Source organism: Stenella coeruleoalba, assembly GCF_951394435.1.
Source record: "Stenella coeruleoalba genome assembly, chromosome: 13".
NCBI classification, from domain to species: domain Eukaryota; kingdom Metazoa; phylum Chordata; class Mammalia; order Artiodactyla; family Delphinidae; genus Stenella; species Stenella coeruleoalba.
In genome coordinates this window covers 2,948,970-2,963,259 of record NC_137159.1, presented here as the reverse complement: position 1 = coordinate 2,963,259, position 14,290 = coordinate 2,948,970, and the positions used below count along the sequence as shown (strand labels likewise).

Below are 14,290 nucleotides of genomic sequence, written 5' to 3'. Positions count from 1 at the left end.
AATAAGTCCCTTCTTGCTGCTACACAGAGACCTGGGCAGCAGATTTTGAGATTACCCATAAGCTTCAAAAATGTTTTTCTGTGTTCTTTACTTGAAGAACTGTTACAACAGCCTTCTAGAGGCCCTACTTCTCTTCGTAGCACTTGGCCGAGCCTGGGAGAGCTGATGCACTTACACAATGCAAGACCTCGGGCTATATACTCTGATTACATGGACACTGTCCCATAAAATAAGCACCAGGTCCAGATGCATCTCCTAACAGTTCTACCAGACCTTTGGCAATCGCATAATTCCAATTTTACACAATACATTTTCCTGAGAATAAAAAAGAAGAAGGAACGTATCCTACTTCATTTTATAAAGCCAGTGTAAAGTATAACTTTGATATTCAAACCAGATAAGGATATAGGAAAAAGGAAAATCATAGATCAGTCTTATAAATAAACATGCAAAAGTATTAAATGTTAGCGCACTGAGTCAAGCAACACATATATATGTGTGTGTGTGTATATATATGAACACAATATGAATAAGTTGGCATGCAATATTGGTTTAAGGTAATAAAATCTGCCAAGTTTAACTGAGCACATTTAAAGATTAAAAGAGAAAACACATAAAAGAAGGAACAAGACCCTTATCATCTCTTGTGAGTTGAATTATATCTCCCCAAATATGTTACAAAGTCCTAACTCCCGGGCTTCCCTGGTGGCGCAGTGGTTGAGAGTCCGCCTGACGATGCAGGGGACGTGGGTTCGTGCCCCAGTCCGGGAAGATCCCACATGCCGCGGAGCGGCTGGGCCCGTGAGCCATGGCCGCTGGGCCTGTGTGTCCGGAGCCTGTGCTCTGCAACAGGAGAGGCCACAACAGTGAGAGGCCCGCATACTGCAAAAAAAAAAAAAAAAAAAAAAAAAAAAGGCCTAACTCCCATTACCGGTGAATAGGACCTTATATGGAAATAGGGTCCCTCCAGATAATCAAGTTAAGATGAGGTCATTAGGGTGGACCCTAATCCAATATGAGTGGTATCCTTATAAAGAGGGGAAATTTGGACTCAAGACAGACATACGTAGAGGACGGACACGTGGAGACCCAGGGAGAAGATGGCTATCTACAAGCCAGGGAACACCCAAGGCTGTGAGGACCTCGGGGAGAGGCCTAGAATAGATTCTCCCTCACAGTCCTTAGGAGACATCACCTCGGCCACCACCCTGATCTCACACTTCTCTACTCCAGACTGCGGGACAACAAAAATTTATATTGCTTAAGCCACCCAGTTTAGGGTACTTTGTTACAGCAGCCCTAGCAAACTAATACACCATTGGTAGTCAGCATTGTAATGGAAGTCTTCGCCAGTTGAAAAAGAATAGTTACAAAGAATTGAAGACAAAGACATAAAACTATAATTGTTTACAGGTGATAGTACCGTTTGCGTGGAAACTCACAAATAATCTATTAGAATTAATAAAAGGTTAGAAATATCCTTTAATCAAAAAAATCAGTATACCAAAGTAATCTTCATTTCTACACACAAACAACAATTAGAAATTTTAATCTTGAATAAAGGACATTTACAGTAGTATAAAAAAATTAAGGTATGAAGAAATTGTCTAGCAAAGACGTGTAAGAACTTCAAGGAGAAAATCATAAAATCTTATTGCTAGATATTAAGGAAGACCTGATTTTTAATCTCAGCATACATTTCTGCAGAAATTGACAAGCTGGTTTTAAAATTTAAATGGTAATCCAAGTACCTAGAATAGTCAAAACAATCTTGAAAACGAAGAACAAAGCTGAAGGACCTACACTGATTTCAGCAATTGCTATAAAACTGGAGTAATTAAGATATCTGGGTAGGAAAATAGATCAATGGAACAGGAGAGAAAGTCCAAAATTAGACCCACACATATGTATTCAATTGGTTCCTGACAAAGGCGCCAATGAAATTCAGTGGGGAAAGTAAAGTCACTTCCATCAATGCCACTGGAACATGTGGATAACCTTAAATGAGGTTAAGAATTAACCTCAATTATCCCTTCCTCATACCATGTACAGAAATTAATCTGAGATGCGTCAAATTATCTTAAAAGCAAAAACTAAAACTATAAATCTTCTAGAAGAAAAGGCAGAAGAATATCTTTGGGGCCTCGGGGTATATAAAGATTTCTTAGGATACAGAAAGCACTAACCAGAAAAGAAAAAAAAGGTGATAAACTGGATTTTATAAACATTTAAAATGTGAATCCATTGAAAGACACCATTAGGGAAATGAATAGGCAAGCCCCAGGCTGGGAGGAAAATCTGTGATATACATATCAGGCAAAGGGCTCATTTTCCAGAATATGTAAGAACTCCCACCAACCAATAATAAAAAGACAACTTTAGTTGTTAAATGGGAAAAAGATTCAAAAGTGAAGGTATGTGAATGACCAATAAGAACATGAAAAGATGTTCACCATTATTAGCCATCAGAGAAATCTATTTTAAGCCATGAGATACCATTTCACACCTATTAGAATGGCGACAATTAAAAAGACTGACATGGGCTTCCCTGGTGGTGCAGTGGTTGAGAGGCCGCCTGCAGATGCAGGGGGCGCGGGTTCGTGCCCCGGTCTGGGAAGATCCCACATGCCGCGGAGCGGCTGGGCCCGTGAGCCATGGCCGCTGAGCCTGCGCATCCGGAGCCTGTGCTCCTCAACGGGAGAGGCCACAACAGTGAGAGGCCTGCATACCGCACAAAAAACAAACAAACAAACAAAAAAGACTGACAACACTAAATGTTAATGAGGATAAAGGACAACTTGAAACCTCATACTTTGTTGGAAGGAGGATAAGATGGTACTGTTGCCTTGGAAATCTGGTGGTCTTTTACAAAGTTAAACATGCATATATCCTGTCACCCCGCAGTTCCGCTCTTAACGTTTCCATTTCTCCGGAGTACATGCCAACACCCACAATAAGACTTGTACCAGAATGTGCATAGCAGCCTTATTCATAATAGCCCCAAACAGGAACCAGCTCAGTTTTACCCATTTGTACCCATACGTGGAGTATTCACGAAGCAGAATACAACTGGGAAATAAAAAGGATAGACCACCGCTAAAGCCAACAGCATGAACCTCAAAAACACTGAACGAAAGAGACCATACACATACGTGTGTCTGCGTGTATATGATGTGCAAAAGCAGGCAACACTCATCTACAGTGACAGAAGTCAGAACACTGGTTACTTTGGAAAGAAAGGGGTGACACAAGGGAACTTTCTGGGGTGACACAAATACCCTACATCTTGTTTGAGGCATTGGTTGCACAGGTGTATGGGTTTGTCAAAATTCACTGAACTGTGCGCTTAGGTTCGGCGTATTTTACTGTATGCAAGTTCTGCTTCCATAAAAAGCAAACTTGCCCCTAAAAGACACAGAGAAAAAAATGCAATTCCAATAAAATTGTAACAGGTATATATGTGTGTATCTGTGTGTGTGTGTGTATAACTCAACATGAAGACTATAAAATTCATACGCAGAGAAGGACCAAAAAAGGCAAGACACTTCTGAAAAAGGTAAGGTAAGGGGACTTGACTCAACAGATAAGATGAAATATAAAGTGATGGCTATTGGGATACTGTGGTGCTGGTACAGGACGAACCCAAGAGAACATACCCGAGGGCTCAGAAACAGACCGTGCACATACGGAACCTAGAAATATGGCAGGGGGGCACTGCATATCACAGGGTGTACACAGAGCACTCATCTGCTCAGTAAACACTGCTGGGCAACTGGATATCCACACAGAAGAAAAAAGATAAACCAGAGTCCTACGTTACACCACACATCAGAATTATTCCAGATGGATGAAGAGTCTTAAGTTTGGAAGGCATAACTTTAAAACTTTGAGAAGAAAATAGGGGAAAAATATGTTAATGACCTTAAGGTAGGGAAGAACTTCTAGAATAAGATAAAAAAGCACAAACCCTAGGGAGAAAGATAAATTTATTCACGTTAAAATGTAAAACCTACATTCTTCAAAAGATACCATCAAGAAAGTGAAAAGTTAAGATGAAGAAACATGAGGATGGGGGAGAAGACGCTGACCTCACACGTCTGACGAAAACACGCCCGGATGGTCCAGAGAACTCGCACAGGAAGAAAATAACACGAATCTCACAGAAGATCGGGCAAAAGGTGAGCCGGCTTCTCACAGAAGCGGAGACGTGAATGGCCAGCAGCCGTGGAGGAGTGATCAACCTGTAGAACCATCTGGAATTGCAAATTGCAGCTACAAGGAGACTTCGCTGCATATCCACCAAGCGGACCACACCTCTTAAGTCCTACGACACTGGGGATTTGCAAGAACCTGGAGCAATGGAAATGCTCACGCTGCGGGTGAAAGTCACAGCAGAAAGAATGAACATGGAATAAAAGCAATGTCTGAGGTAGAAAGATTATCTAGACGCAGAAAGACACTCGTAGACCCAAGGTTACAAGATTAAACAAGGAAAAAAATATATATGTACATATAGACTCCCGATCTGAGCCAGAAATAAATATATCCTGCTAAAAGAATGCTATGACAAAGGGCTGTTTATCAAGATGGGATCCTCGCCAATAATTACTTTTCTTGAACCAAAGGACACTGTTTCCTCCTGTCACAGAACGTTCACATAATATGAGAACAGCCTTAAGATGGGCATGGCATCCTGTGTGTCTGCAAAGAATCACACATTTGAGGATTACATCAACACTTTAAAATCAAACAAACTCTATAGAGCCCTACGCAGCATATGTGCACCAGAGACGTATCACTTTAGAGGTGAAAACCCATCAATGGGTATCACAGCCCTATCACAGGAGGTGCTTCCCTATGGACCAGCTAAAGATTAATTCTTACCTACATTTTAAAAAGGACACTTTACCTAAAGGCAGATTTGCTATTGTCCCATTTTACTTTTTTTTTTTAATTTTCTGATAGTCCTTTATAAGTGAACAGAGATCAAACGGTCATTCTAACGTTTGGACCAGAGCCAGGCCTGATTCTAAGCCAACACAGGAAGATGGGCAGGACCATGGACCTCACATCTCAAACATCACGTCATCACCCCCCTTAAAGTGCTTCGGAAAGTGTGCCACTGCCTAAAAGATAAACTCCAAACTGATCACAAGATGCGAAACCCTTAAAAATGTAAACTTGGCCAACCTTTCCTCTTCCTTATAGAGAAGTTACAGTCATTAACCTATTCATATTATTCCACATCAGTCACTTGTTTTATTAGCTACATTCAGTTCTGAATCCTTGAATTCCTCAGGCACTTGAGCTGGAAAGCCATGTCTACGTCTGCAAGCACGTGAGGTGCTCTACAAACCCACCAGTTGTCAAAGGGGATGGGGGCAAAAACCACTCCCTGGGCACCGTTTCAAGGGATGGAAACCATTCATTAGAAAAGAGATTTCATTGGTGGTCCAGTGGTTAAGACTCCACGCTTCCACCGCAGGGGGCACGGGTTTGATCTCTGGTTGGGGAACTAAGATCCTACATGCCGCAGGGTGCGGCCAAGAAATTGAAAAAGAAAGAAAGAAAGACTCTGACTGGGGGTCAGAGTCTCGGAAGTGGGCCCAGGGAGCATGGCAGAGACCCTCCGAGAGCCTGCCACTGGTCAGAGGAGTTCAGGCGTTAGCTGTAAGAGAGCTTGCATTCCTTGAATCTGCCTGTCATTTACAGTATTTCTACAAATGCAACTATTAAAAAATTTTATTTTGCCATTTTAACAACAGACTTTCATAGAAAAAAGTTTCGTAAGAAGTTTCTCGATTAACCTGGGTAAGCGCATTTATAAAGACCTGAGATACCAATACTCTAGAAGGGGGAAATCTTTGGGAAAACTGAAAATAGCAGTTCTACTGAAATCAGGTCTGAAAATATCAAACCTACAAGGGAATTAAAGTTGTCACACATTCTCACGTTCCAGGAAAGGGCCAGGGGGGACATACACAGCCTCCCAAGTTTCACCAGCTGTTTTCAACCCCACGTCAACGTCACGTTGGTCCCATACGATCAGGAGAGACAGCTAAGGCCCAGAGGACGGAGCTGAGTGGAGGGGTCGGAAAGGAGGGTTCACAACACCGCAGGTCACCTGGCCTCTCTCCCACGGAGGCTAAGAAGGAAGCTTGGGGCCAGTTTCTCGTGGACCCAGGGAGAAGACTGAGCAGACGCTGGACCAGGGTAGCCGGGAAAGTCTGGGATGGACTCAGGTGGACAGAGTGTATTCCTGGCAAGTCACTTAAAGTCTGCGCCTGTCCCCTTCTTGAATCTGGGTGGATGACACGCTCCCTCTGGGCTATTCTCTGGCTCCTGTGGAGGACAGGGTAGTGATAACAGTATCCTAGGGAAGCCACGACCCCTGCGATGCTCCTCACGTGCCAGGCTCCGGATCAAGCGGGCTATTCCAGCTTACCGCGGTGGCCGACCAGGCCAGCACTCTCATCACTCCACTCCGCAGGGGGAGATGGAGCTCTCACAGGCTGAAGGACCACGGAGAGCGGGGCCCTAACCACTGCACCACACTGCCCACCCCGGGCTCAAGGCCGCTCTGAGTCTGGATGAAGGGTGGGCACCAGCTGATTGCGGCCCTGGGCCCCGGGTTTGGACAGATGCTTCGCTTCGAGAGGCGGGTATCACTGTGGACACAGAGGCTACAAAGCCGCAGGTGAAAAAACTGGGACTTCAGCCCCGTTTCTGTTTCTGACTCCAAGGCCACGTTCTTCCTACTGCATTGACCAAAGGGGGCGAGTGTGACTTCGGATCCCTGAAGAGAACTCAGACAACCCCAGACACAGGGGGCACCATGGTGTGAGGCCCTCCCCGGGGGACCCTCAGCAGTAGGTCCTCGCTTTCCATCCCGAGGCTAGAAGAGGGGCCCCAGGACCCGCCTCACCCTCCCTTCTAACGTTTCTCTGTGGCCAAACGCCTCGCCCCCTCCCCACGCCCCCTAAACAACCTGTGTCACAAATAAACGCTTCTTCCCAAATGGAGTGCAGTCAGCACCGCCTTGCTCAACCTCAGATACAGAGTGACACGCGGACACGTTTCTCCGCTAGCCCGGTAATCTTATCTAAACGGGACACACGTTTCTGTGGCGTCAATTGTTCTGAGGGACTGCAGCCCATGCTGCCCCTGTGCTTCTCTCAGCTCTCACAGCCGGCTGCTCAGTGACCCGGTCCTGAAATCCGCCAGGAACCGAAAACACATTTACCAACCTGCACCAAAGACAACTTTTCCCCCTTTTGAAAGTCAGGACACCACTGGATGACCATTTAGTGTTCTCTTTTGCACTCATGTGACAGAGATATTATAAGGCTAGTTACATCACAATAAACCTGTTTCAATGACCTGAAAGAGTATCTTAAAAGAGAAGAAAAAAAGACAGCTAAGGCTGAACAACTAACTTGTCATCTTGATCGTTTCCCAGTACATACCTATATGTAACTATTCATAGTTGGGACCCTTTTCCTGGGCAATATTAATCAGAATTATTTAAATACGTATATATGTGAATATACACACACAAGTGTATGTACACATACATATATACACATACCACATATATGCATTTGCGTGTCTCTGTGTATATATATCATATGCGTCCTGGAACAGCAACATCAGCAGTTATAACTGAAGCAGGGATTTGGGAAGGGCGGGGCAGGGGAGGCGGAAAAGAGCAGAGGAGGAGTGTGGATCTCCAGGCATTTCCTTTGTGACGTCTTCCTCAATACTGGACCTTCAAACCATCATAAGAATCACTGAGGGCCTACTGGATGCTAGGCAATTGTCCTCTTCCACACGTTATTTTTCCTGAATCTTTAATTTACCCAACAGCAGCTACTTGACTATCAAAAGATCTTGATCTCAAATCATCTGCACGATTTCACAACACGCTCAATGACTACTCCTGCCCTTCTGCATGGGGCACTCCAGCTCATTCGGGGTAGCCCCAAATTAACTTGTTACTTCTACGTCCATTTTGTAGTACAGCATTGTTTAAGAAAGAAAAATGGGTCAGGTTTGCCACAGAGGAGATAAGTTATAAAGTACAGGCCAAATTGTCAGGCGGTATACAAACACCTGGCTACCACAAATGATTAACGTATTTCTAATGAGAACTGAGACCAAGATGAAGATGCTTAACTCGTTAAGTCAAATTTCCTCGAGTTTTCTTAAAGGATCACAAAATTTTAATATTAGCCTGAAGGAATAAACCATAATAACTACTTTTTTTTTATGAACAGAAATGCTAGCTGCAAATCAGGCCTGGAAATTTCACGTTTTTTAAACAGTGAGCTCTGTGCTTTTAAAACTTGTCAACTGGAGCTGCCTGAGGGAAGAACAGGCTCCTGACAAAACTCCCTGTCGCTGGAGGGTTAGGCAGAGGCTGGAGCGTCCTGGGAGCCCGCAGTGGACGGCAACTTGCCTCCACCTGTAGGACCCAAGGACTGCTGTTCACCGTCTGAGTGGAAGAGAAAAGGCAGAGGACGTACCTGAAGGCGAGGGCTAGCACCACACCTGTCCCCCGTGTCTTTGTAAAATGTACACAGCAAACTGGAGTTCAGAGCCCCCGGGGAGTCTCACCCCAGAAGAGAGCCCTCACTGGGTTAACGGTTACTCAGAGCCAACACCAGGGACTTCAGAGCTGAGACAGCTACCACCCCACGTCCTCGTTTCTATTTAGTAACAATAATTCATCGAGCACCTACTAAGTGCCAGGCTCTGTGCCCAATGCACATTTTCTTCCTGGAATGCATGTATCTTTCCTCATATTCCCCCTATTTTGATTGAAGAAAGTGAGGCTCAGAACGTCCAGTGAATGCCCTGGGCTCCCAGTTAGGAAGTGGCAGCGTCAGGGTTTGAACCTGCAGCTCCACGCCCACCACCGCCATGGAGCAGCACGGCCCCTTTTCACAAAGGAACGGGGCCTGCGAAGGCTAGCGGTAGATGGCCTCTAGGGCCACACGCCAAAGAGGCCGCTTCAGTGACCACTGAGGCTGTGCGGCTGTCAGAAATGGAAGGAAAAATAAAAGGAAGCAGCTGGCCAGATGTTCCTTCCTATCCGACCACAGGGCTGGAGTTTCCGGCTGACCAACAGAGAAGCGCGGCCAGAGGAGGGGTAGTGGGCTCGGGGGGCGCCTCCAGCCGTGAGCTCTGGGCCAGGGTCTGCCAGCTCACACCGCAGCGGACCCTCCTCACACATTCTCCCGGGTCTTCACCTGCCACCACTGTCCCCGCGGCTGCCTGCCCTCCCCAAGCGCTTCCTCAAGGATGGAACCCTGATCCGACAGGTTGGGACCCCAGCACCCAGTACAGTCCGTGTGCATTAAGAGGCGCTGTGTGAACCCCCATTTCCAGCGGCCAGGTAGGGCCTGGGGGGTGATGGTCACCCAGCAGCCCGTGGCGGAAGCGATGGCAGGTGCGGGCAACTGCAGGCGGGAGCTTGTGTCTTGAAAGCCACCCCTTAAAACACAGGAGGCGAGAAGCGGAGAACTCAACTTCCTTCCACCCGTACATCCCAGGGGAGAACAGGGGCGAGATCTCCCCTCTTCCCATCGCACCCCTGCCCCGTCTCCCAGTACAGGCCAAACAGGCCCGAATGTGGCCCGGAATCTGCACCCTCAAATCCCACGAGCTCCAGGAAACGTCAAGCACAGCGACAAAACCATCGCACGCACGGGTGGAGGGGAGACGGGCGAGGGGCACGGGGTGTCGTCCCGCCGGGCTCCTCCCTCCAGAACAGCGAAAGCCCACCCAAAGCCGGACCAAGTCTCGGGTCTTCCCTGCCCCGAAAGCGCGCAGCCGCACAGCCGCCCCCTCCCGGCGCCGCGCGCCCGCCACCCGCGCACCTGCCTGCGCGCACCTGTCCGCGCACCTGCCCGCAGGCCGCCGCCCACCAGCCCCTGCCGACCCCAGCCCCACCCGCCCCGCGCTCCCTGCCCGCCCCGCGCTCACCGGCCCGTGCTCCGGCTGCTCCGGGCCCCGCGCCCCGGGCTGCGCGCTCCTGGGCCCCGGCCCCGGCCCCGGCTCCGGCTCCAGCCCGGCCCCGCCGCTTCCCGTCACGTGGACGGCCGAGGGCGGGAGCGCCAGGCCCCGACCGGCCTGCTGCCCCGCGTCGCCTGCAGACCCCGCCCCGGCCCGGGCTACGGGGAGGGGAGCGCCCCTCCGGCCTCAGGTGCCGGGGGTCTGCAGGGTTCCCGGCGCGCCTGCCTCGGGGGTCCGGGGGTAGACGCGCCGATCCCCGCGGGCGCTCGAGCGGAGCCTACCGGGCGCAGGGCGGGGTCGGTAACGCGGCGAGGCCGGTAACGCGGCGAGGCTGCCGCTGTCGGGGCCGCGCTTTCTCCTCCCCCGCGGCCTGCCGGACTCGCTCGCCGTCCTGCTTCTAGCACCGCGACGGCGCTGGGCAGTGCACCTGCCGAAGGAATGAATGAATCCATCCACCCATCCATCACTCCTGGGAAGGGCTGGACGGCGCTGCCACCTGACGAAGTCGGGCTGTAGGAGTGGACGGCTGCTGGTGGCCGCCCTGGAACCGAAATGTAGTGCTGGGCATGAGCCGCCCGCCTCCGGCCCACCGCTAGCCGCGAGCCCCAGGGGCAGTGTATTCCAAGGTGTCCGTACTGAAGCAGGGGGTCCTGGGGCTAGTTTACCCACTCCTTAAGGAAAGCCCATCAATAGCTATTCCTTTGGGTCAAGCCACAGTGAAGACTCCTAGGTTACGAACAATCCATGCGCCTCTCTTCAATATATAGTCAAAATCCAGTTTCACGATGAAAAACTTAGAAAACTCCCTCCAGAGCTGTCAGTGCTCAATTATCAGCATAAATTATAAAAAGCCCAATTTTCTCAATGATTTTCCCTGACTTTAGAGGTCCCCTGTGACCTCAGCTTTCCTCCAGCCCCTGGGGATTACAGAATAAAACCGTCCTCCAGAACCAGGAGTCATACCAGATTCTACTCTGTGGTCCTCTGCTTCAAATGGAGAAAAACAAATGACACCCCCCCCCCAAAAGTTAAATGAAGGAAATAAAGAACCATCAGGAATTAATCTTCTATGGCCTTTTACACCCTTCCCTTCTGAGTTCATGGCCACACATGTGCCCCAGCCCCAGACAGTGCTTCAGCCCTGACCCAATGGATCCAGTGTCACTGGCCCAGCCTCCAGGTGGGGAAGGGGTTTCCCAGAGTGCACAGCTATGTGTGCTTCAAGGACAAGTGGCGATGAATGGGCTCCCAAGTCTAGTGCAGCCAGGGAGCTGGAGAACACCAGAGTAAATACAGCCGTCTCCTCATTTTGCCCAGGCCTGTGGAGAATATGTGACTGGTCATCAGCTCATCACTGGCCCAGCGGGAGCTTGAATCCACTCTGCGCTTTTTCATTTCAGTGCTCTACCATGGCCTGGCATGAGATTAGGTGCAGAGGTGACACCTACTGACTGCCAGCTGGACATTGGGCTAAGGGGCTCACTGCAGTGATCTCATCTAAGCCTCGCCATATCCTTATGAAGTAGGCACTGCTGATTTCTGCATTGTACACGCGAATTCACAGACGCAAAGAGAAGTGAAAGGCTTCTCCCAAACTCCATGGAAGAAAAGAGCAAGGATAAGAACCCAGAACTCAATAACACCATAAATTTTTTTATACATAAAATTAAGTTTTGTTGGTTGAATGGTTTATGGAATATTTGTGTTCTGCTTTAAACAATCTAGGAGTGCAAACGTGTTAACGAAAAAGGGGAGTAAAGGAGGTAATTCAGAAATAATTATTTCCTTTTTGAAAGGATTTGCCATAAGATTCTTAAAATGGCAAACTCCACATGTGCTCATTATTCCATCTAGAAACATTTGTTCTTCCTGAACTTTCTGAGAAGTCTATTTCACATATGTCCGGCAGCGGTATGTAAGTAACTATTCCATAAATGTGCAAAGATCTGCATCAGGCTAATTCAATATTTCTCATGTTGTTTTGATTGGTCATATTTATGAATTATCAAAGTCATATTTTCAAAGGAATTATTAACTTCATTTATTATATTTACTAAATATCCCTTGGGCTCATACTACACACGTTAGAGTATTTTATAGAGTTTGAAAAAAATGGTCTAATAGATTAAGCGTTGAATAGGTACAACCGAATACTTTGTTGCTATCTACTCCCAAAACTTAACATCCTCACTTACACATAGCAGAACTGTGGCTCTAAACAGCTAAAACCACGGGTCCAAAACATGAACTGTTTTTTGTTCTATTCACTTTGAAGCATTTTATGGATGCTCAGATATAGTTGACAATACATCTGATAAAATATTCGTAAGTCTCTTAAATATTACACTGCCAACAAGAGGAATCAACACCCCAGGTTCTCAGTTTATATCGTGTTCACGATTCATTCATTCAGTAGACACTTACTGAGTACTTAAGTACAAGCGCTGTGCGCGCCAGGGACCGGGCGGAGATTCCAAGGACACATATGTACCCTGCCCCAGAGGAGCTCATAGCCCAGTGAGGTGATGATGCCAGGCAGGGCAGTATTTGTTCGTTTCCCTCAGCTTTGTTCTTGTCGACTACAGGCACCAAACAAAAATGTTAATGAAAACCTCATGATCTTTGAGTGAAGGGAAAATTCTCATAATAAAACTTAAGCATTTATGGTTACTACATAAAACTCACAGATAATACTGTAGCAGGAATAAACTTCAGTCTACAAACTTAAATATGCAACAAATGGAATTTTTTCTGTAACTGAGCTTTATTTCTACGTTAAGCCCCCACTCGGCTGCAGTGACAATAATCTTATCAGCGGAGGCCGGCCCCCTTCCTCAGGACTGTGTCTGGTTAGGGAATTTGTGAAGTACCAGGGGTGAGGAGAAGCGAGAGAGGTCAGGTCCTCGCATCCCTGGTCCCCACACGGATTCTGACATGCTCTTGGGCCACTCTGGGGTTTGGTTTTCAGTCTTTTGGTTTTGGTGCTGACAGGCCTGGCCCTTCCAATCACGGTAAATGCCTGGCTTGAAGGTACCTGTAGCTTCCTTATTTCGATGTGACAGGAGTCTCTGTGAGGTGGTCTTTCTGCCTGGACACGTTTGAAACATAACCTTAGAACTTGTTAGAAACGCAAATTCTCCCTGCCCTATTTCCTACATCAGAAACTCTGATTAAAACACGGCAGACCACATGTTCTCGTAGGCTCCACTCTTTAAGCCTCTGCCCAGGATGGAGCCGGGGCAGGCGTTACCAAAGACATAGTCTCTCCTTCCCTGGAGAAGGGAGGGGTGTTAGAACCGAATTCTACTCCCTCCTCTCTGACTCTTGATTTTTTCCTTCTGCCCAAGGGACGCTCTCTCTATCCTGAGATGTTTGTTTCAGAGGTACCATGAGTTATCTTAATGGCTTTAGTTTTAAGCAGGGAAGTGCTTTTAGCTTTAAACTGGAAAATATCGGCAGAGAAAAAGCGCACAGATCTCACCTGCCATAAAACATTTTTGCTGATGAAGAGCTTGAGGCTTCAGGTTAAGTCCTGAAAACCACAGGGAGAAAGAACACAGCAAGAACCGGTAACCCCATTTTCAGGCTCTTAAATTCTTTTCCCCCACCTACACCACCGTCCTGCCACCTCTCTCCCCTGATGACAGTCAACAGGCTACAACAAATGTCCGGGTAGATAGAGGTAACAGGCAAGGGACTTTCCCTGCTTTGGCTCCAACTTCACAACACTGTGAGGTGGAGTTATCATTCCCATTTCACAGCTGCGGAAGCTAAACAAAAGTGCGGCCGTGTCCCCGGCGCTTCTCAGACGTTATTTTCATGTTTGAGCAGTTTCATTCCGAGTATTATTTCAGGGAATAAATACTTGAGTGCCTATTATGTGCCAGGCGGTGGGGTTTCAGGTAATTAAACCCTCTGGCCTTACACCATATTGAAGGAAGATTAAGAAACAATAAAACGGTTAATAAACGAAACCCGAGACGCTCCCCACGCCATACTTGGGATAACGTCTCACCCGCGCCGTCTTCCCGCGAGGCCATCCTGGGGCTCCCATTGGTCTCTGCCCCTGACGTCACAGGAGGCGCGACCGGGCGCCAATGGTGGGCCGCTCCGTGAACTTCGCCTTTCCCTCTCTTCCCGCCAGACTGGAAACGCCAATCGTTTCCTCGGCAGAAAGACCTTTCACTTCTTTCGCCCCCGGGGGTATTCCCCGGCGAGACCCCATTCGGCGCCCCAGCCGACCCTGAGAGGCGGAACGGGACGAGCGGCGCAG

The 14,290-nt window shown here is 47.9% G+C and overlaps 1 protein-coding gene across 4 annotated transcripts in view; it reads right to left on the bottom strand.

Moving 5' to 3' along the window:
• TGFBRAP1 (transforming growth factor beta receptor associated protein 1) overlaps positions 1-14,158 on the bottom strand; it is a 49,166-nt gene extending 35,008 nt beyond the window's left edge. For 2 of the 4 annotated variants that reach the window (XR_013830954.1, XM_079940286.1), the window contains exon 1: positions 14,033-14,158. The gene's annotated coding sequence lies outside the window, so the exon portion shown is untranslated. Of the gene's footprint in view, positions 1-4,088; positions 4,210-9,987; positions 10,364-14,032 lie in introns of those variants that run through there. The other 2 variants (XM_079940287.1, XM_079940288.1) reach the window with 2 other exon arrangements.
• Between the last annotated feature and the right edge of the window lie 132 nt (positions 14,159-14,290).